Source organism: Canis aureus, chromosome 2, assembly GCF_053574225.1.
Source record: "Canis aureus isolate CA01 chromosome 2, VMU_Caureus_v.1.0, whole genome shotgun sequence".
Taxonomy (NCBI): domain Eukaryota; kingdom Metazoa; phylum Chordata; class Mammalia; order Carnivora; family Canidae; genus Canis; species Canis aureus.
The window spans coordinates 25692556-25716511 of record NC_135612.1 but is presented as its reverse complement, the minus strand read 5'-3'; the positions used below and the strand labels follow the sequence as shown (position 1 = coordinate 25716511).

The 23956-nt window shown below is 35.3% G+C and overlaps 1 protein-coding gene and 1 pseudogene across 17 annotated transcripts in view; both read left to right on the top strand.

The window, feature by feature from the left end:
- Positions 1-23956, top strand: part of ATG10 (autophagy related 10) — a 221747-nt gene that overhangs the window by 68192 nt on the left and 129599 nt on the right. The gene's annotated exons all lie outside the window — the stretch shown is intronic.
- Positions 22573-23099, top strand: LOC144290264 (transcription factor BTF3 pseudogene; annotated as a pseudogene).

Below are 23956 nucleotides of genomic sequence, written 5' to 3'. Positions count from 1 at the left end.
CTGGATGTTCAGCAGCTGTGGCAGGTATTGGTTGGTAACTGGGGTTATTTATATCTTTGCTCAGAGGTGATGGGAAGCAGCTGAGTGGAAGTTGTGGCATCTAGTGTTATCTCCCCTAATCAACTGCTGCTCCTTCAGCACAGGATCCAGAGCTTACTTATTTTGTAGCACTTTCTCAGGAACTCATTTTGAATGAGGGATATACCAGAAGATGTATTATAAAGAACAACCTATAGAAAGTTTTATTTTTTTAAAGGTTTATTTATTTGACAGAGAAAGAGAGAGAGAGAGAGAGAGAGAGAGTGAGCGCATAAGCAGGGAGGAGAGGGAGAAGGAGACTCCCTGCTGAGCAGGGATTCCCAACACAGGGCTCCATCCGAGGACCCTTAGATCTTGACCTGAGCTGAAGGCAGATATTTAACCAACTGAGCCGCATAGGCGCCACTAGAAAGTTTCATTCTTCTAGAAAAGCTTTTTGCGAAAATATCCAACGTGGCATTATTGTTGTATGATAGGCATTTTATGAAATAGTGAAATAATGAAGAAAACACCAAGAATATACTTGTCTGAAATCTGTTGTTTATAGAAGCTCCAAGGTACATTAACATGAAATTTCAATTGCCATTTATCCCAAAGGACTAAAAATGTCATATTTGACCGAAGATTTTTTTTAAAGTTTATACAGCTTCCACACTGGAGCTTTTACATATGATTGGTAGTTTAGTGTTCTTTTTAAAAATAATAAACAAATGAATGTTTCAGGAAACCTGTGATAGACTGAATCAGGTGGAACTGATTTAATGTTATGGATAATTACATAATTAGTGCTGTAAAAAATAAACCACACTATCTACTTGATGGACTGGAGCTGCTGTGGAGGAGGTGTGTAATTATACAATCAGCATCCTCCTTCTATGCTGATTCTAGGTAATCCTTTCTCTGCCTTGTCAGAGAAGAGACTTCCTGTCTTGTGTTTCCTGATGTTATTTGAGTGAACAGAGCTGAACATGGAATAGTTTCTAGTCCTTTGATAAGTCTCTCCATGCTCTGTGTCTATGTGAGAGCATCCTCTGAGACCAGTTCCTTTCAAACTTTTTGATATAAACTCACAGTAAGAAATATATTGTACAGTAGGACCTAGTACATTCCACATACACATACTTGAAACTAAGTTTTATGAAATAATTTGTTTTTATATATCCTGCTTTACTAATCTACTGTGCTGTATTTAATTTTTTTAAAAAAAATGCTAGTTGAGGTCCACCACTTGATTTCAGAACCTGCTGATGGCTTATGATCCTCATTTGGAAAATACTACCTAGACTTTTGGTGATTGCTAATGTTAGTCAAAAGGATTCTTAGAGTAGTGTAATGGGGCTGCTGTGAGCTTTGGGTAGCAGGTGGTGTAGCATGGTTGATAGAACAAGGGCTTTGGAGTTGGGCAAATTTGGTTTTAAATCCCACTTTCCTTCATTTTAACTGTGTACTTTGAGCATGTAACAGCCTTTCTGAGCCTCAAATCTCTCCTTTGTAAACCTGGGCCACAAATACCTAAGGGAGTCAAGTGGTGGGGAGTCAGAGGCTGTGCCTAAGCGGGGTTGATGTGTGCATTAAATGATACCATGGAAGAAACACCTGGCCACTGCTGTGAAAGTAAAACACATATTGCTGGCAGTGTTTCATAAAGTTTACATTCCTTTCCCCTCTCTTTTTTCAGCATCAGACATGTCAACACTTGGAGGGTATGATAATGGTCCCTGCCTCACAGGGCGGTTTATGAGGATCAAAAAGGATAATGGGTGCAAGAATGAACAAATGTTGATCTTTATTGGTGCAAATTAAGGCAGCTTTACTGTTTCAGAGTCAATGTATGCAAGGGGGGTAGAGTCCTACAATGGTTAATTGACTATAGTGGAAAACAAAACTGGTTCTGAAATTCTGTGTTGTGACTGTTAGCAGCAAGGATTGTTTGGAGATACAGTGGTGTCGCATGTTGATATTGGAGAGCTGCTACCGAAACTGCCAAAGGATGATTTATAACAGTGCCCCTTATAAATTGCGGTGTACAAGTTGTTCCATATTGCATTATATGTAGAATTTAAAGAAACCTAGAAATTATTCAACAAAATTTTTTTTCATCAGGGCCTGGAAAATGAACATCAGAAGAGAACTAATTACCTATTGTATAATATTGGTCAAGTTTTCTTTACCTTAACTGGAATACAGTATAATAATGTAATTGTGAGACTTAGTAAAAATATAACCTCCATTTGCATGGAACTTTGGAGAGGGGAGAATTATCATTGTACAATTGTATGTTGTTATAAAATTACTTCCTTTTCTTTCAATGTGTTACAGTTTTTACTACTTCTGAAACAGTTCATGACTTTGATGTGCTATTTCCTCTCTTGTTCCAAATTTTAACTTTCTTGACTGAAAGGAAATTTCTTGGTTTTTATGCTGTCTGTGCTCCTCTCTTCCATGCATCTTTTCTCTGGGATTCTACTGATACTGTGATTATTTAGTGGTAACCTGGGCTTTGTTGGTTGTGGGAAGGGATATAAATCAGCTAAGGCAAGTATGAAGCGATGGCAGCTACAAAGCATCTTTTCCATCTCTTATTTTCCGCAGTGCCTGATCTCTGCTTGCTCTGAAATGTTTCAGTCTCACTTTAGGTATATGTTGGTTGATTGTACTTAATTTCTATGCCTCTTCTATGTTTTTTGCCTCTTACATCACGTTAAGAAATCCCCTAATGCTTGTGTTAAGTACAGATCCCCTGAACAGACGTTCAGGCCTGGCTCCTTTAAGACAGAAGCTACCTTTTTCTCTGCCAGAAAGCTCATTGTAAACTGAAGGGCTTAACCAAAAAGGGCTTTAAAGTAAATTGAATATTGATAGAGAAAGGAGGTTAATTGGCCCTAGTAACGTGGTTGCTAAGGAAGCATTTTCCTGATTGGGAGAAAACTCTCCTGGGTGTTCTGCATCTTGTTGTGGACCTAAGATGCTTTGTTTTATCTCTTGCTTTCTGTTTCTGAGTTGGAAGAGGAAAGAGCAGAAAGCTATCAGAGGAATGAAAAGCTGTGGGAAGCAGATGGTTGCTCTCTCTTAGCTACAGAAAGAGAGAGCTAAATACTGACTAGCAACAAGCCAATGCCAGCAAGGACTCTTTGTTTAAGGCAGGCAGTTGGAAATATCATGAGGGCAAGATATAAAGAACTTGCATAGGAGAACATAGAGAGGTTGGACTAGGGTTTTTTTCAGTTCCTGAAAACATGCAGGTGAGAGAAATTAAAGGACATTGTGAGGGGATATCCAACAATCATGTTAAATAATAAGGTTACATGTTTTCAATAATGAGGTTATTAAGAGAAGTTATTTAGCTTGTATTTAGTTTACATTTTGAAGGTTTTATACTATATTATATGTTAAATTCAGTAGATTTAGAATTAGTTTGTTAATCTATAATTATTTTAAACAATGTTTAATTACAGACATCTCTTTATGTTATCATATAGTTTACTGCTTAGTGTAATAAAAGTAAATTTGGAGTAAATAAATTAATAATTTCCAGTGAAATAATTTTTTTTTCCAAAACAAAAATGTCTTTGAATATTGACTAATCCACATAGGCTAAGCTCTCTGATTACCCTTAAGAACTTAGTGAAATATCATTTCTAGTAACTCAGGGAGTTAGTGCCTACATTTTAATTTCACTTTTTTTTTTTCATTCATTGCTTCATTCAACAAATGCTTCTGAATATCTGTTGAGCATTAAGCATTGTGTTAAAGGGTACCCAAAGATACAAAGCTCCTAGGAAGTAGAGACATACTTCTCAGGAGAGTTTGGAAAAATGAAAATAGTTTTGATGCCATTTTATGGTCTGTTTTAGGCTTTCTAGGTTTTCTTCATTGTTGGCATTGAATATTATTATTTGTACTGAGTATTATTATTCAGCTTTTTATGACACTTTTAAATTGTGAAATTCTTTTCAACAGTTTTATTTGGATTATTTTTATAGACCCAGACTTAAAGAGACAATTAGAAGTTCTTGGCTCCTCCTATGACCCTGGATATGGTCCTCTTTGATAACTTCCCTGGTATATATCTGCTTTTCCTAGCCATATGGTTCTTGTACTCTGAGTGTGATAGGAGGATTTTGGAGGAAAAGCAAAATGCAGTGATCCTTTTGAGGGCCTCTGATTGTAATAATATTCTCAGAGAAGCTAGTTTACCATGGAATTACTTAAGTATAACCAGAGGGCTTAGTGAATATATGGTTGGTCATCAGTGATGACTCTCACACTACAATGCCAGACAGCATATAAAACACATTGATAGAATAATAGACTAAAACACACTGATAGACTAATAGACTAAATTGGACTCCCTCAATAGGATAGTAATAGAATAACATTAAATGTATGGAGAGTACTCAATGGTCTTCTTTTTTAATGCAGAGGTATAGGTACCTTCTGATAGTTAAAAATATTTGTATGCTAAGTCCACATTTTCAGATTTATCTGCTCCCTAATTCTGATCTTGTCTCACAAGCTATTAGTCTAGGCTTCTTATATCCTTTGTAGCTTGCTTGGATTGTCTTTCAAAGATTTGAGGTTTAGTTAATGAATGGTGTCTTCTGGAGAAAGGAGAGCAACAAATATAAAATTCATTGCTAAAAGGTAAATATTTTGTAGATTTTGAGCATAATGATGACTAATGAGAGAGCACAATGAGAGAAACTGACATTTGTAATGACAATATTTAGTGGCCCTTTGGATGTCATATTTATTTTAACTCCGCATTCATTACCTTATAATAAGAGTATTGTTTTTTTTTGTAGCTATGAGAGAGACTACACTGAGCTGAGATTAAAAATTTTTTTTTAGAACTCAACTGCTTCTATTAAGATGAAGCTCAGCTTGTAAACTCATTAAGTAAGGACCTTAGGCAGTTCTCTAGTGTCGAGACAGAAAGCACAGTATTGCAGACATCTTTGCATCACCGTCATGAATGACCTTGAAGGAAGTCAGCGCTTCATAAAGCAAAATCCTCTCTGTGGCACTTCGTTCTGATTTGATTGATGCTTTAGAAAAAGCTGTAAGATTTTCTTTTCTTTATAGTGTGGGGCCTATACTTCTTATACTTCATAGATTTTTGCACTTGTCTGGAGTATTTTGTTGGCAGGTTCTTATAGGTTCTGATCTTTCACTGACTGTAATACAAGTAAGCAGCGAAAACTCTCTCCTTTGATCAGTTATTATTAGGGAGTGAAGTCTTGGTGCAGTGGGATCATAGTTTTTACGAATGGAATAATACTGACTTTCTAACTTGAGTGTAATACAATCATTTTTCTTCTATCATAATCTTTCTAAGCATCTCAGTTGGTCTCAGGGTCTTTAATACTGAGATTTTATGATTTATATTATTCAAAAGATATAATACATTTCTGTCTAGCCACTCTCCACTGTGATTTCTGAGATTGATAGTTCCCCTTCTTTTAGTTTTTACCTTTATGTTAGTAAAGGTTTAGTATACATTTTTATATCCAAAGAAGACGACACCAGAAATCTTAGAAGATAAAATGATTATTTTACCTCTTTGGAGTTACCTGGTCATCTCCTATATAAGAAGTTAAAAGTAAGGATATTGCAAAGGTGTAATCATTCATTTGTCTTCTGTGACCATTGCTGTAAGAATATCAGTAGAAAATTCCTCAATTCTGGAAGGTGTGTAAAGGCTACATTGGGACTCTTGGGGCTAGGTGTTTAGGAGTTCTCAGGTGGAGGTGGAGCAAATACCAGGTGCAATCCGATGTATTGCAGAGACCATTTAGAGCTTTCTTCTCTCTACCAGGGTCAGCCTGTGCCTTACTTTTCCCCTTTGGGATCTGAATTCGTGATTCCTGACCTACTTTAGGCTAATCTGACACTGGATTTTGCATTTGATTGGCCCACCTCCTGCTTTTCCTTATCCTTGGTCCCTCATGAATCTCCAGTTATTTCTGACCACAACCTTGTAATTTGATTCAAATTCCTGTTGTCTCTTCTTTGTTTTGCAGTTTGGTTTGATGCTGTATAGTTCTGGCTGAACTAAGCCAGTCATTCGGTTTTTTTTTTTTTTTTTTGGATAGACTTCCAGTCCTAGTCATTAAACTTCTGTCTTATGAAGATAAAAAGGTAAAATCAGACTTGTTTTTTTTTTTTTTTTTCTATGCCCCTTGGCCATAGCAATACATATCTTCTGGAATTCAGTGAAGTGACTATGTGAGAAATTTTGAAGAAGGTAGTAAAAATATGAGAAGTGTAATTTAGGAACACCTAAATACCTGTTCTTTTAGATCTTCTCATTTCTTGAACCCAGAAATAGCTCAGTAAATAGGTACTTAGCCAGGCTGAGTTTTTTTTTTTTTTCTTCAATTACTTGATTAACGTCATGTCTCACGGGCAGCTTCATTTTGAAGACCCTCTTGAGAGTCTTTGAACATCCTTAATTTATTCTAAGTCCCTTATATATTTTCTGGCTGATGGACGTCTAGATTTTTCTCTTTTAAAAGTGCAGTGACAAAGTTTCAGCCTTTTATCCAACTGTTAGTAACTTTTCATTCTTTTTTCTTTTAATTTAAATTCAATTTGCCAACATATACTATAACACCCAGTGCTCATCCCATCAAGTGCCCTCCTCAGTGCCTGTCACCCAGCTATTTTCATTCCTTTTTTAACCTAACTACTGAAATGATTAGAAATCCACTTACTTTCATGAAATAGAAAGCAAATCAGTAAGTATGGAAGACCGAGGCTTTAGTAAACAAAGATATACTTATGATTTTTCCAGATAGTCACAATCAAGGTTCTTCAAAATTGATTTTGTAAACTAGGTATATACACAGTTATAGCAGAAAATTTTAAATTATTAATGGCACTCATGGAATATAGAATTGCAGTAGGTACTCACTAAATTTCTAAGACACTCTTGTTCTACTAAGCTTGTAAAGTAACAATGGATATTTGCAAAAATTTGGTCAAAAGTTTGAGCAGGCTTTTAGAAAAGGTTTTGTAGCTTTGTTCAAAAGCTATATTAAAGGACTATTGTATTTATTTCTAATTATTTCATATTAGGCCCTCAGATGCATTTAAAATGTCAAAATATATTTGTGAATTGATTATTGGTTAATTACAACATGCATTTTGGAGTAATAATGGATTAAAATTGGTACTATTGAAATAGAATAAAAGCTTAAGAATTTTAAACAGATGTGACTGTGGATGTCACATAAAAAGTCTTTAAAAAAATTTTAACTGGGTCAGTGGTGGATTCATTATAAGATTTTGAATGAGTTCTTCACCAAATGATCATTTCCCATTGCTCATCAATTCAATTCTCAAGTTTTATTGAATAACTACTATGTACTACTTAGTATAAAGAAAAAGTAATCAAGATGTTATTCCTACTTTCAAAAAAATGTTTAAAAGCTACGTATTTTAACAAACAAGTTGAGTGGATTCCATAAAGAAAATACTTTCTATTATTATGTTACTGTTATTTATGAGCCCATTATAATGTATAATATGAAATAATGGAATAAAATTAAAAGTGGCAATAGAATTAACAAAATGAAACCATGAAAAGCAACAATAGACAAAGTAGTAATAGCTTTAGGGATATAACTGAAATACAAAACATATGTATATTATAATCCTCCTTTGCATGTGCTCAAGTGATTGTTTTAAGTATATATTTTGACTCTATATTGCTACCTAAAAAAACACTTTAAAATGTGGTGGTTTTAAGTAATAATCTGAGACTAGAGTCACCTGATGTCTCAAAAGGACTCTACATCCAAGGTGGCTTTTTTGCTCACCTTTGACACCTTAATTCAGATAGCTGGGATACTTGGGGCTGGCAGGACACCTCTTTCTTTCTACATGACCTCTAAAACATGGATGTTTTAGGGTAGTTAGATTTCTTAGCTGCTAGCCTTCTTTCCCAGAACACAGAGTCCAAGAGACTCACATGACACACCAGAAAGGCTTCTTACAAACTTAACCTTGGAAATCATGCAACATCACTTCTTTCACATTCTCGTGATCAGAAATGAGTCTCAGGCCACCCAGCTTCAAAGGCAGGAAACCACACAGGGGCCTGTATACACTCAGAAGGCATGGTTTATTGTGACAGTGAGGAGGAGAGAGAGGAAAGAGGAGCTACCACAATGTATAACGTTTTTTTCATAAGTGCATTATAATCATTTCACCATAGATTTTTATAAAATTTATATCAGCATACTTCCAAAATGAAAATTCACACTAATTTTTATAAGGAACAATATTTTATGGCTTAATTATACATTCATCTGTAGGTTAGTAAGGGTTTTGGTTACAATGAGAAAAATAAATCTTTCAAAAATATTGGCCTTAATCCTTTCATTTCAATTTATAACGAGAATATAGTAGGTGCAGAGTGTTGCCCAGTTCATTAGGGGAATGATACTGGGAATTCTAAGACCCTGTTTTACAAGACCAAGCACTTAAGCAAATGTTAGTTTTTGAGACAAGGTTAGCGCATCCAAAGTCAAATAGCAACCCACAGCAGTGACACAAATTTTCAAGGAAGGGAGAGATAAATATGGTCTGAAATTATTTAGGAAGGCTTCATAACAGAATTGAGGCAACGCTAAGGACCGAAGAATGGATGAAGTTTTCGGTAAATGAAAAGTCCAAGGACAGTATGATCTTGAGTATGTATAATCACTCAATATTTTGAGAAGTGCTGTGTAATAATGGAAATTGTTATTATGGGGGCTTAGGAAATCCATCCCCTAATGAATGGAACAGATCCATGTAAGGTATGACTAGATGGAGGGCTTTTGTATTGACATGTGTTGTGAATTTCCCCTGTTCAGCACTCATTTTTCACTTCTCTGATTAGGTACTTTTATTTTCTCTTAACTGATTCATTTGGTGGATATTTACTGAACTCCTACTGTATTTCAGAAACTGTTCTATATGCTGGAGATACAGTAGTGAAAATCACTGTCAGTATCACGTAGGAATCTTTGCTTATGTTCCTTAACTGAGAATTATTTCAAGACAGTGAATCAAAGTGTCTTACATACCCCCTGGCCTAGCGTAAGCCCATGACTAACAGATGGAGGCCCAAGGATGGAGAATGGATGGAGTTGACTCATTCTGACTGTGGTGCCCTGAGGAGTCTATTAGGTCTTTTCAACTAGATCCCCAGAGCTAGTTAAATTTTTCCTTAAATTCTGGTAACTACCACCCATCCTTTTAATAAAAAACCACTTTTTGTTTTGTTTAGCCCTAGAGTCAGTTTCTATTGCTTGCCAGTGGTGAGCCTGTAAGACAGTATTGTATGCCTATGTCTTTTCCTAAGGGATTTGAACTACATTGTGTAATCATAAGGCACTTTTGGCAATATTTGAACAGAAGCTTTATTTATTTATTTATTTATTTATTTATTTATTTATTTATTTATTTATTATATCTTAAGTAGGCTCCACACCCAGCATGGAGCCCAGCGTGGGGCTTGAACTCACTACCCTGAGATCAAGACCTGGGTGGAGATCAAAGGTCTAACGCTTAAGCAACTGAGCCACCCAGGCACTGCCAGAGAGCTCTATTTTTCAGAAGGTTTGGAGATGTCTTGATAGGTTAGAACAGGGAGAGATTTCAATTTGATTGACCATAAGAAGTCTGTTAAAATGTCCACATATATAGGAATAAAGGGGTGGGTTAGGCTGATTGCAGTATAAAGAAGTGATGGGGAAGAGCAGGGCTAGGGCTAGTGTAAGGCAAGAGAGGCATACTAACTGAGCCTCCTTAAGTTTTTTGCCCTAGGTACCTCTCTTACCTCATCCCAGACCTCACGCCAGAGATGATATTTAAAGGAAATATTGAAAGGCTTGATGACTAATTAGGTACAGGGAGTAATCAGAGTCATAATTGCACCTGCAGATACTGTTTCTACCTTTAACTCAAAAATACTGTGTAGGGTAAACTTTACTATTTCCATTTTCCTGGTTTTTTTTTTTTTTTTTTTTTTTGTTCGTTTTTTTCATTTTCCTGAAGGAAGGTCGGTGAAAGGTCTAGGTCACCTATGTAATAAAGGAAAGAACTGGGGTATAGGAAAAAGAGATTGAAAAATGAGAATTCTACTAAGCATGTGAAGAATTAGTGCCAGTTCTATACAAGCTCTTTCAGAAAACATAAGAAGAGGGAACACTTCCCAGTTCATTTTATGAAGTTAGTATAACACTGTTACCAAAATCAAACAAAAGATAGTACAAAAATTAAAACTATAGGCCTATATCCTTTGTGAATATAGATGTAAAAATCCTTAACTAATATTAACAAATAGAATTCAGCAATATAAAAATAAAATAATTCACCATGACCAAATGTGATTTGTCCTACAGATGCAAGAGTAGTTCAACTATTTGAAAAATAAATCAATGTAATTCACTCTATTAACTAGGTAAAGAGGAAAAATGACATCATGTTAATCAACACAGAAAAAGCATTTGACAAAATTCAATACCTGTTCATGATACAAACTGAAAAATAGGAACAGAAGAAACTTCCTTTATTTGACAAAATGTATAGTTAGTGTTCTGTTTAATAGTGAAAGATCAAATGCTTTCCTCCTACAACTGGAAACAAATCAAGATCCTCTCCCCTCACCATTCTTATTCAAATAGTGAAAGAAGTTCCATCCAGTGCAGTAAGGCAAGAAGAGGAAGTAAAAGGCAGATTGAAAAGGAGGAAATAAAACTATCTCTATTTATAGATGACATGACATGATTTTTTATGTAGAAAATTCTAAGAAGGGGCACCTGGGTGGCTTATTTGGTTAAGCATCTGTCTTCTGCTCGGGTCATGATCTCAGGGTCTTGGGATTGAGCTCCTCATTGGGCTCCCTGCTCAGTAGGGAGTCTGCTTCTCCTTCTCCTTCTGCCTCTTCCTCTGGCTTATACTCTTGCTCACTGTCAAATAAGTAAATGGAAGAAAATTTAAAAAAGAAAATTCTAAGAAATTTCTTTTAAAGAATACAACAAACCTAAAATTAATAAGTTAGTTTATCAAGGTCACTGGATACAAGAAAACATACAAAAATCATTTGTTTTTCCGTATACTAGCATGTGCACGATGACGTTAAAAATATCACTTACAGTTGCTCCAAAGAATTGGATGATAACTATTTTCCCTAAGTAGATATATAGATTTACACAGTTCCTATAAAAATTTCAGCAAGACTTATTATAGATATAGATAATATTGTCCTAAAATTTTTATGAAAAGGCCAAAGAACTAGAATGGGAGGAATCAATGTACCTGATTTTAAGACTCATGGTCACAAGAATAAGGATTGTGTGCTATTAGTGGAGGGATAAATACATTGTTCTCAATGAAATAGAATAGACTCCAAAAATAGACCCACATAAATATATCCAACTGATTTTTGACAAAAGTACAAGAACAATTCAGTTGAAGAAGATAGCCATTTCAGCAACTGTAGCTGGAGAAATTGGACATCCAGAAGCAAGAAATGAACCCTGACCTGTCTTATACCTCATACAGAAATTAAGTCAAAATGGATCATAGGCTTAAAAATACAATATAAAACTATAAAGCTTCTAGGAAGAAAGTAAGAGAGAACTTTTGGAATCTAGGACTATGCAAAGAATTTTTTGACTTGAGACCAAAATCATTATTTATAAAAAGAAAAATCGATAATTTGGACTTCCTCAAACTTAAAAAGTTTTATTCTGCAGAAGACCTAGTTAAGAGGATGAAAAGAAAAGTCACAGAGTGGGGGATATTATTACAAACCACATATCCAACTAAAGGACTATTATTGAGAATATATAAAGAGCTCTTGAAACAAACAATCTTGTTGAAAATAGGCAAAAGACATGAAGGATTACTGGAGAGGACATAAAAATGCATATTAAAATCACAATGAGATATCAGTACATACCTATCAAAATGGCTAAAATAGACATTTAAAACAAACAACCCAGATTCAACATGAAAGCTGGCAAGGATACAGAGAAAGAGAATCACTCATAAACTGCTGGTTGAAATGTCAAATGACATAACCCCACTGGAAGAAAATTGGTATTTTCTTAAAAACTAATTCTTCAACTACCCTTCAGCCTAGCAATTATATCCTCAAGTGTTTGTCTTAGAGAAGTGAAAACATATGTACATCCAAAAACCTGTACACAGATTTTTATAGCAGTTTTATTTGTAATAATGAAAAACTGGAAACAACCCCTTAATGGATGAATAGTTAAAAAAAGCAAAACAAAACTGTGGTGCAGCCTTTCTATGGAATATTATACAGGAATAAAAAGGAACAAAGTACTGATATGTACAACAGCCTAGATGAGTCACTAGAGAACTATGCTGAGTAGATGAAACCAATCCCCAAAGATTATGTAATGTATGATTCTATTTATATAGCATTCCTTAAATGATAAAATTATAGATTGGAGAGCAGATTATTAATTGCCAGGGTTAAGGAGAGGGTGAAGATGGGAAAGAAATGAGTATAGCTATGAAAGGGTGATATAAGGGAACTTTGTGTGATGGAAATGCTCCGTGTCTTCCCTGTACTGGTGTTCATATCCTTTGTTTTAATTTTGTACTTTCTCTATATTTATCTCTCTCTCTCTCTCTCTCTCTCTCTCATCTCTCTCTCTCTCTCTATATATATATATAATTTTTTTTTTTTTTTTTTTAGAGAGAGAGAGCATAAATGGGGGTTGGGGGAAGGGACACAGAGACAGAGAGAAGGAAAGAATCTTAAGCAGGCTCCATGCCCAATGTGGAGCCCAACTCAGAGCTTGATCTCACGACCCTGAGATCATGACCTGAGCTAAAATCAAGAGTTGGGTGCTGAACTGACTGAGCCACCCAGGTGCCCCTAATTTTGCATTATATTTTTGTAAGAAGTAACAGTTGAGGGGAATTGAGTAAAGGACACACTTCTTGTATTATTTTTTAGAATACGTGTGTATCTGATGTGTGTTTATAATCATCTCAAGATTAAAAGTTTGTTAAAAAATGATTTTAGCTTTCAAAGCTAACAAGAGAGAATGAAGGTACTTTTTTAAAGTAACTAGAAAAATCTTATTCTTCCAGTGTGGGTGGTTTCTACAACTTATTAGAAAAATCCACTGAAAGAACAAATTAACACAAATGTGATGATGTTTGATAAGCTCTTAACATCATAGAGATTTCTGTATATTTTAGAAAGAGAAAACTTACTGACTGAAACGAATCTCTTTTAATTGAGGTGATTTCAGGCAACATGACCATATTAAGGAGTAATCCTAGTAGTTTGGGATGTTTTGTGGGCAGGGAGTAATATACAGGCAGGCAATTCTTTCTAGGTACCCCATTTAGAAGTCAGCTATCCTGCTATGTCTGCCTTTTTAAAGCTTTTTTTCCCCCTTCTCTTCAATTCAGTGGCTTCCATGACACTAATAAAGGAAAGTTTGACAATGGAGTAGAGCTAAAAGGCAACTCAGGAGTGATTATTTGAATGTGTACTTTTTCACTTCAAGTTAAGAATTGGATTGCTCCTTTAATATTGTTAGCATGCTTTGTTGGTAGGGACATAGGATTTAATCTTGCTATTAAATAATTTCCATAAAATGTCTTCTTACATATTTTGTGCTAGGGGACTAAGAAATTCCCAGGAGACTTGCATGTTGACAGAGTCCTACCTAAAATTTAACAAGATCTATTTTTCCCATAGTTTTGTAATGTGGAAAAAAATTGACTTGCATTTTACCTAATATTTGTAGACTGCAGTGAAGGCCTTTCAAGAAGTGTTTTCAGTTGGATTAATACCGACTTAAGGTCATTTGGTTAATACATATTCAGGGAGCTGTAGACACCACATTTTAAAATCAGGGTTAATTAGTACCAGAAAAATCATATTATAGTGAATATAATACTAAAAAGCTTTCTGAATTATAAGATTATTTCCATAACAAAATGTTGGAAAACACATGTTTCTGATTTTCTTCCTGAAAGGAAAAAATAATTGTATTTACAATAAAGTTTGCATATACATACTTAAGATGGAAATATAGAATTTTTTAATGAAAACATTACTAATTTGGTTTAATAACTTTTGTATTTGAAGGTGAGTTTGGACATTTTTCTTTTGGATTTATCCCATTAAGTTATCCTGAGAATTTAGTATATGGTAAAAGTAGTATTCAAATCAGTGGAGGGAAAGAATGGTTATTTATTAAATATTATTAGGATAAATGGATAACTATTTGAAAAAACAAGATTGGGTACCATCTTCATATCATATGCCCAAACATGTGCTAAAAGTACAAATTCAAATATAAAAGCACTAAAGGAAAGGTATAGGTTTATGTTTTTAGAATATTAAGTGGCAGGGGCTTTCTAAACATGATACTAATAACAACAAAATATGTTTCTGATTTTTATTGATGTGTAACAAACCATCCCAAAACTTCGGGCTTAAACCAACCGTATTGCTGTATCTCTCTTAAGAGTTTGTAGTTTGGTTAGTTAGGTTTCATCTGAACTCATGTGTGAGGCTGCTTTGTACTCTAATGCTAATCAAAGAAATACTAATAGAAACGATTGAGACATACCACTTTCACCTTACATATTGCCAAGGCAGAAAACAAATGATAAATACTGGTGACAAAACAGCTTCTAATACATGTAGGTAGAATGTAAATTGCCTTAGTCTTTCTGGAATGCAATCTGGTAATATGTATGAAGATATAAAATAGTTACTTGTCTTAGCAATTCTAGTTCTCAAAATTTATCCTAGCAAATCATCCCATAAATTATTATATATATGTATATATATCTATTATATTTATGCCACAGGTAATATAAACATCCAACTAAGAGTAGTTTAATTTTTTAAATTATTTTTTAATGAATAAAATAAGGGACTAAGAATAGTGTTTGCCAGCATCAAATCGGCTTGGATGATGGGATGAGTTTATTACTATCACGGTACAATTAGCAAATACTAATTATCTCTATGTGTGAGACATCTTGAATTTGTTTGGGCTCAATTTTTGTCTAAAATGTGATCTTTGATTACGAGAATCACAGATTATTTTGTCTGATTTCATTTTAACCAGGAGGGGTGATATACTTGCAGCCAGCAATTCCTCTTGTCCTGTCTTCTCCCAGTATGTTGCAGCCCACTGTGGCTCCTACTTGGCTCTTTCTGGCTAGGGAGGGATGGTGTTAGGCAGGAAGTACCAGGGTTTATAGCATTGTTGGAGAAGTCTGGGCAGTGATTTGGTGCCTTTCGTCATGAGGCTCTCTCAGATTTCTCTGGATTTCTAACCACTCCTAGACACAGCCTGGCTCTAAAGCACAAGAAGAACCTGTGTTTCTTAAAACAAGTTGTATTACTTTACTGGGAAAAATTTTTTTTTTTTAATTTTCAGAATTCAGGCATTTATTCTTCTGTGTTTTTTTTTTATTTTTATTTATTTATGATAGTCACAGAGAGAGAGAGAGAGAGAGAGAGAGAGAGGCAGAGACACAGGCAGAGGGAGAAGCAGGCTTCATGCACCGGGAGCCCGTCGTGGGATTCGATCCCGTGTCTCCAGGATCGCGCCCTGGGCCAAAGGCAGGCGCTAAACCACTGCACCACCCAGGAATCCCTTTACTGGGAAAATTAATAGACATTAATGATCTTGAACTCTTAAAAACATTTCTGTATCTCTGTGCACCCTATGACAGCTCAACTCTGGAGACTTTGCAGAGGCAAGAAGTCGATCAGCTTCTCTCTTTGCCTTACATGTAGTTGCTTGCCACTAATACTGTACAAGAAGAACTAGGGTTTATTACAAAAGATACTACTAATCTTTCACATGAAAACACTGGCACATTAGCTATCACATGGATATCATTTTATAGTCCAATAAAGACTCCTGAAGCATCAATTCTACAGTCTGTCTGGGTTTGGAGTATTTTTATGCACTGCTGTGAGAAAAGCAGGTGCACTCACACATCTATTTCTAAGATTTGTCTATTTTGCCATATGATTTGGGTTTAAAATTTCTGCAGATGTCAATCTCAGCCGTTTTTGCTATTAGAGCGGCTTAAAAGTTAGCTTTTGTAAGTCTAACTTCATATTTATTTTATAACAGCTTAAACCTTGTAGCCTATTTTCTCTCTCAGATATGTTTTTTTTGTGGAATGACTTAAATCCAAAGTTAGCTCAAAATGGAACCCTTCCCCTGTTGGAATATTGCTGTTTTAATACCTTAAAATCTTTTCTAGTTTGTGGTATCAATACTGCTTTGCAATTTCTTTTGCTGCCCTCTAGCTCTTTGGCTCTCCTTTGCATTACAGTATTTCCTTGATGAGGAAATATTGTGCCAAGCTCGGAGTCATGGAGGTGACGGGGCTATAGCTTATAGGCTTACTAGGCCAGCTTTATTATCGAAATCTTGAGAGCTCAAAATGAGACCCATCTACCCAAAATAGGACAAAGTTTGTTAGCTTATGTTAGCATCCTAGTGAGAACTATGAGCTGGCCTGGTAATTTAGCATTTCATCCTAGAGTGACAGTTTCTGTGAACATGTAACATAGACTAATGCCTTTCCTTAGCAAGGGAAATAACCAATTAGTAATTCCATATCCTTTCATACTGTGCTCAGCCATACCCTACTGCCCCAATTTTTGTTGTAAAATCATCTGGTCAAATAATATCTTGTGTCTTTTAACTACTGTCTTTAATGTTCATACTATTATATATATTTCTCTTAAACTATCTACGGAGAAATACCTCTAAAGAGATACCTATGAATTATGTACAAAGAAATATCTTCTGAGTTACCTCAAGGTTAAGGTAAATTAGCTCCATTTATGTAGTAGTAGTTGTGTATGCTTTTTGAAGCAATAATCTATTTTTAAATTAAGCCAAAGTAGATCCTCTGCAAAATTATAGCCAGTTACGTTTAAAATATCTTAAAGTTGTTATATACTTTATAAAACAGAATTTTCAGTCAACTTTCATTTTTTTGTTGAAGAAGGAATTTTTTTTTCTTGAGGAAGAGCTATATAAATACAAAGTATTATTATTACTATCATGGATGCTAATGACCTTTATCCCTACACATACTAGTATTAAAATTTAAAAACACCTTCTTTTTGCCAAACCCAAACATTCCTGAATAAAGATCAGAGGTCACAGAGCTATGATGATTCAGTAGTAAAATATCAAAGTATTTAGAAGGTCTTTTTCAGTCGCTTAAATTATGTGAAAAGGTTTATCAAAAGGTCTAGGACCATCTTAAATTACAGCATAATATTTGCCCAAAGAAGTCTCAAGAGAACTTACAATAGATTCATGCTGCGAGAATTTCAACCTCAGCAACAAGATAGCCGTGTCGAAAACCTAAACCCAAACTAGTAACATGAATCATTTTCTTCATTTAATTTAAAAATACATTTCCAATAATTTCCCATGATAGTAGCTCCATTTTAATAGTTGAAGATGCCAGACTTAGAGGGTGCAAAATAACAGGCATATTTCTACTCTAGCAGAACTTTTTTAAAACTATCATTCATATTGCTCACAAACCAAACAAAGCAATCTTATAAAATTGGGGGTGTTGTTTATTATACCATGTCTGCAGTGATGTGGGCCTAGAAGAAAATTGGTGTATGGAGCTGGAGAACTCAGAAGGAAGAGAATTGCTATTTTAAAACTGGTTTAACAAAAACAAAAAAATAATAAAGGATCAGATCCATATGAAAATGGATCAGTTGTTGCTCTATGCAAATCTTATTTCCCACTGTGACCTTCAATCTGGATTCTGTATAGTTTTGATTGTCTCATTTACGATGGTCAAGAAAACTGTCTTTCAGCCCAGGCTCTTAGAAGCGAAGGCCAGGTAAAGGTGTTGAATACTTTTAATTTAGATTAATTAATCAATTTTGAGACACAAGAATGAAACATTTTAGTATTTTCTTAGGATTAAGATATTAATATCTAAAGAAATAAAATATATATTAATAGTGAACTGAATTTATTTTCATTGAGCTCAGCCTCTTTTTTCTAATTATTTGCTAATGTTAGTTTTAACATTCTTCAAATAAAGGGATCATTGTTTCTAGACTTTCGTACTTGATTTGACCTAAAGACCAAGCTGTTAGCTAATAGGACCAATGAAAAATTTTCAGGTCCTTTTAGGGATTGAATAAGATTTATTGAAGTAGTTCTAGTTCACTGCAAGAACAATGAGTTCACAAGTACTGAGTAGATAGTTCTTTTTTAAATGGTCCCAAAAAGTCAGCCTGACCAAATTGCATGGAACTTTGTTCAGTTCACCCAAAGCACATAGACTTGTTGACAGCAATGAAGATAGAAAAATGAATCTATAAGAACAATAAAGCAGCATTACATCTTGAATTTAATTTAATTTAGATTTAAGTAGAGACTTGAATTGACATGAACCATGACCAAAAACTAGACAAAACCATGCTAATTTGTAGATCTTCTTTTCCTCACCAAAAGGAAAATAAAAAGCTACTCGAGTGATTCAAACTGTAACCTACCTAGGTTTATATTTTCTTAAACTATTCATTGGGAAAAAAAACCACACACACAAAAAGAAAAATCTAAATAATTTGTTGGCCAAGCTTGAATGTTATTTAATTGAAAAAAAGAAAAAAGTTTAGCTCCCCAAAGAAAAGAATGGATCCAGTTTACCTTCTATCTTACAGCAGTATAATAAATTTAAAAAGTGTTTTCAATGATACCAATATTTAATAAAGACAGTGATTGTTTATATATTGAGTAATATCAGTTAAGATGTATATAAGGGATAATGGTGTAAATTATTAATTGATAAAGTATTATAATTTGCTATATATGTTTCTCTTAATCAGAAATAATAAATGTATATTTAAATATTCTTTCTGTATATTCTTTTTAAATCTATAAAAATTTTTAAATTAGAAACATTTTTTTAAAGATTTCTTTATTTATTTGAGGGGGTGTGCAGGAGTGGGGAAGAGTGGCAGAGGGACAAACAGACTCCTTGCTGAGCTTGATTGGGGACCCTGAGATTATGACCTGAGCTGAAGTCAGACATTTAACCTATTGAGGCACCCAGGCAACCTTGTATATTCTTTTTTATAAATGAACTGACATTTATAGATACAGGAACCTTTAATTTACAATGACTGAACCTACATCAAATTAATGATTAGTGACAATGCAGTAAATATCTAAATGTTTTGCATTGTGTGTGTTAAACTATGCCTCTTGTTCAGAAAATAGCAGTGTAGCTCTTTTAAAGTCAATAACAGTAATCATAAACAAGATAATTCCATCAGCACAAGTCAGTCTTACTCTGCATATATTAATTTAGCACAGTATTGCACTTAATAAATTATCATTAATCATAAATACATTTTCACATGTGCATATTTAAGTTCTTTAATGTTTGCATCTCGGTTTTTCTGTAGGGCTAAGGTATAAGATACTCATTTCAAATCTGAGAAGCAGCATAATCAGTCTTTTGAAGCCCACTGCAATCAATATCTATGCAAATGGGGTAGTTAGGAATTTACACTGCTTTGTCAATCAATCACTAGTCAAGTCTCCGCCCTACACTCAATGAACTAATAATTTTTTTCTTTTTAAGGAGAAAAGTTTTTTTTTTTCTTTTTAAAGGAAGAGACCTCCTTTTTTCTAAGTATTTGTTGTATAAATGAGTGCTGTAGCTTTGACTGCCTCGGCCTCCTCACACTTACCTCCCAGTGCAGTGAGTCAGGCCACCCTGCCAGTCTCTCTCTGCATGGCAATAGTCAGGTTTTGGGCTTCCTACATGCCACCGGTGGCCTCTTATGGCCCTGTTCTGGGGCCTGAGTTCTTGAAAGGAGCAGGTCTTTGGGAATCAGGGCTGGTTGGACAAGCATCACTAGAATGTTGATTATGTGCTGCTTGCCCACTGGGAGAGAAATCTTCAGTGGATCACTAAAGGGCTCTGTCTTTTGCCTTGATCATGTCAAGTTCTTGCAAAGGACTTGGTGGGAACACAGGATACCTGCTAATAAATAAGCAAAAGCAAGAAGCTAATGAAGAAAGATAGTTAATTAAGTGGAATACTAAAATTGGGGTTCAAGGTTTATTTCCATTGCATGGAGTAATAGACTATAAAAAATATAATAAGGAGAAATCTGAAATTTTTCACTTGGATTAAAGAAAAACAACAAATTAGTAAATGTATACAAAGTAGGAAAAGCCTGCTTTAAAGGTATTTGCAGTAGAAGACAAAACAAAGTAAAAACTAGGTATTTTTTTGGCTACCTATAACCAGGTATGAATCTTTAGTCTTGAGGACTGCTAAAGAAGCTAATGCATCAGGCTATCTTGGAATGACAACAAAGAAGTGAATAATCCCTCTGTTTTCTATTGGTCAATTCCCATCTGGTGGATGCGTGGAGTTCTATTATGACTTTTAAGAAGGATTCTGAAAGGCTCGAGCCTGTATAAACGAGGGTGACCCAGATGATGAAATTGAAAAAGTTAAGAATAAAGAGGATATAGGTAGAATATGATGTTGTTCTTCAAATACTGAAAATGTTGGGATGCCTGGGTGACTCGGTTGGCTATATGATTCTTGATTTCAGCTCAGGTCATGATCTCATGGGTCATGGGATTGAGATCCATGTCAGCTCCACACTCAGCAGGGAGTCTGCTTGGAGATTCTCTCCTTGTGCCTCTCCAATCCCCCCTCTCTAATATAGATAGATAAATCTTAAAAAATATATGGAAAACATATCTGCAGACTCAGTATATGAGTCAGGAATTAAGTTCCTAAATTCTGGATAACAAGTACACACATGGGGTATTCTCTTGTGTAAGTGAATTCTGGGGATGGATAACCAGGGCTGGGAATACTGTTCTACAGAGTCATTGAGGACTCTGACTCTGATGTCTTCAGCGAATGATTATTTCCATCTTCCAGATCACCTCATGGTAAATTACTGGAGTTCTTCCAGTCACATCCCTATTCCAGATGGCAGAAAGAAGTAGGAGTATGATGTAGGGGAAAGGTATACCTCTCCCTTTTTTTTTTTTAAGAGTTTTTTTTTTCCTTTAAGATTTTATTTATTCATTCATAGAGACACAGAATGAGAGAGAGAGGCAGAGACACAGGCAGAGGGAGGAGCAGGCTCCTTGCAGAGAGCCCGATGTGGGACTCGATCCAGGGTCTCCAGGATCACGCCCTGGGCTGCAGGTGGCGCTAAACCGCTGCGCCACCGGGGCTGCCCCCACTTCTCCCTTTTAAGAAGCCTTCCTAGAATTTGCACAGATACTGCCACTGACATTTTTTTGGCCACAACTTAGTCTCATGACCACACTTGCCTGCCTTGGAGGCAAATAAAACCAGTAGATAGGAGCTTAAAATGGACAAATTTTACTAAATATAGAGAAGAATTTCCTAATATTTTTATGTGCCTCAAGTTGAGTGGGCTTTTTTAGAGATACTAATGTGACTATTGTTGAACATTCAAAAGCAACTAGAAAATTGCCTATCAGGGACATTTTAGGGGGAGACATGATAGGTACAGTTCCTTCTGATACTATGTGCCGAGGGGAGATATATATATATATATCTACACACACACACACACACACACACACACACACACACACACAGAAGCCAGCCCAGTTTTAGTTTGATTAACATTTCTTTTAAGAGATTTTGATAAAATTAGATTTCTACTTATTACGGATAAATAAGAACAATTGTTCCTTTAAATGAATACTCCGTATTCACAAAGCTTGTTTTCATGTTTTTCAGAAGCTAGCATTTTCTTTTAATGGAAGGCACTAGTGAAATAGTATTCTGTGGACACATAATGACTTTGCACTTTTAGCAATCTTTCTAACCCTTGAAGTATTGTGCTTTATGAATTTTCTTATTGATTAATTTGCTACTGGAAGTATTAATTGGTTGAACCAAATTTCATTTAGTATAGCTATAAGACAGTTATACTTTAATATTTATGGCACATGGAATGTATAGCTTCAGTCATTTTATGGTGGGTTTTTATTTTCTTTTGTTTTGATTATGTGAATTTCTTCAGAACATATTAGGATGTTAATGTGGCATGTGTTTTGGATTTGTATTTACAATTCTATGATTAAGAGATCTAACATATTGAGGTTATGAGTTTTGTGATTTTAAACTATAGTATTCTGTCTGCACCATAAGTCTGTTGGAGGTAGACTGAAAATGCTTTAGGACTACCTCTAGACCTGTGCCCATTCTTGATATTAAAAAGTTAAACACAATAGTTATTGGATGCCTATTCCATCAGAAAGAGAAGAAGATCTATGTACAATAAAGGAACTTTGGCTTTAGCTGCCATCTTGAGTCGTGTGTGTGTGTGTGTGTGTGTGTGCGCGCGCACCTAATCTCAGCTGGTCCGCTGGAGACCCCCTGAGCACCAACCCTAGTCCCCCAAGTGATCCCTTCAACAAGATCAAAGAAACCATCATGAACCAGGAGAAATTCGCCAAAAGGTAAGCACAAGTGTGCATTGGTGAGAAAGGAATTGCTCACTGAAGGGAGGTGGTTCATAGAACAGCTACAGCTAATGATAAAGTTAAGTTCTCCTCAAAGAAATTAGGGTTAAGCAATATCTCTGGTTTTGAAGAAGTGAATACGTTCACAAACCAAGGAACAGTGATCTACTTTAACAACCCCTAAAGTTCAGGCATCGCTGGCGGTGAACACTTTCACCATCGCAGGCCATGCGGACACAAAGCAGCCGACAGATACGCTACCCAGTATGTTAAACCAGCTTGGTGCAGACAGTCTGACTAGTTTAAGAAGATTGGCTGAAGCTCTGCCCAAACAGTCTGTGGATGGAAAAGCACCGCTTGCTACCGGAGAGGGTGATGATGATAAAGTTTCAGATCTTGTGGAGCATTTTGATGAAGCTTCCAAGAATGAAGCAAACTGAATTGAGTCAACTTCTGAAGAAGATAAAACTTGAAGAAGTGATTGGGAGCTGCTATTTTTTTAAAAGATTTTTAAAATTTATTCCTGAGAGGCAGAGAGAGAGAGAGTGAGACCTAGAGCAAGAGCAAGCGAGAGAGAGCCAGAGCCAGAGGGAGAAGCAGACTCACTGCTGAGCAGGGAGCAGGATTGTGGAACTCCTCAGGACTCCAGGATCATGATCTGAGCTGAAGGCAGTTGCTTAGCCGACTGAGCCACCAAGGTGCCCTGGGAGCTGCTATTTTATGTTATAATTGCTTTTTAAAATTTTGTTCATAGATCTGATAAAATGTAGATCTCTAATCTCTAATGTAGATATTTTTAAGCCCAAGCCCCTTGGACACTATAGCTCTTTTCAGTTTTTGCTTATACATGATTCATTCTTTGCAGTGAAATAAGCTGAAGAAGCTTGGGAATAAAGTTTGAAACAAGGCCAATAAAGTTCTTTGCCTAGTTATAAAAACAAAGAAAGAAAAGAAAGAAAGAAAAGAAAAAGAAACTTTGTTGTCAAGATTCCAAATAAGTAAATCAAGTATTATTAATGGTAAACATTGTTAAAGTACTCTTTTAGAGACTTAAATGAATTTTCCAAAATATAAAAATACTGACCACACTTGGCCTATATTCATTTTCAAGGCATAGTTTTGATTATTTGTATCTACATGTATATGTACAAAAGTATCTGTATCTATTCCTTTTAGTTACAGAGAACAATTCTGGAAAGCATTTTACTTCAGCCTGGGTTCATATGGTACAAGGCATAATAGGACAGGGCTGTGGGGAACTCTTGGGGAGACCGTCCTTTCTACCAGTGTGTAACTGATGCCCTTTCCTAATACTTGAGCAGCTCAGCTCTGTTTTGTGGAAGCAACTGTTACAT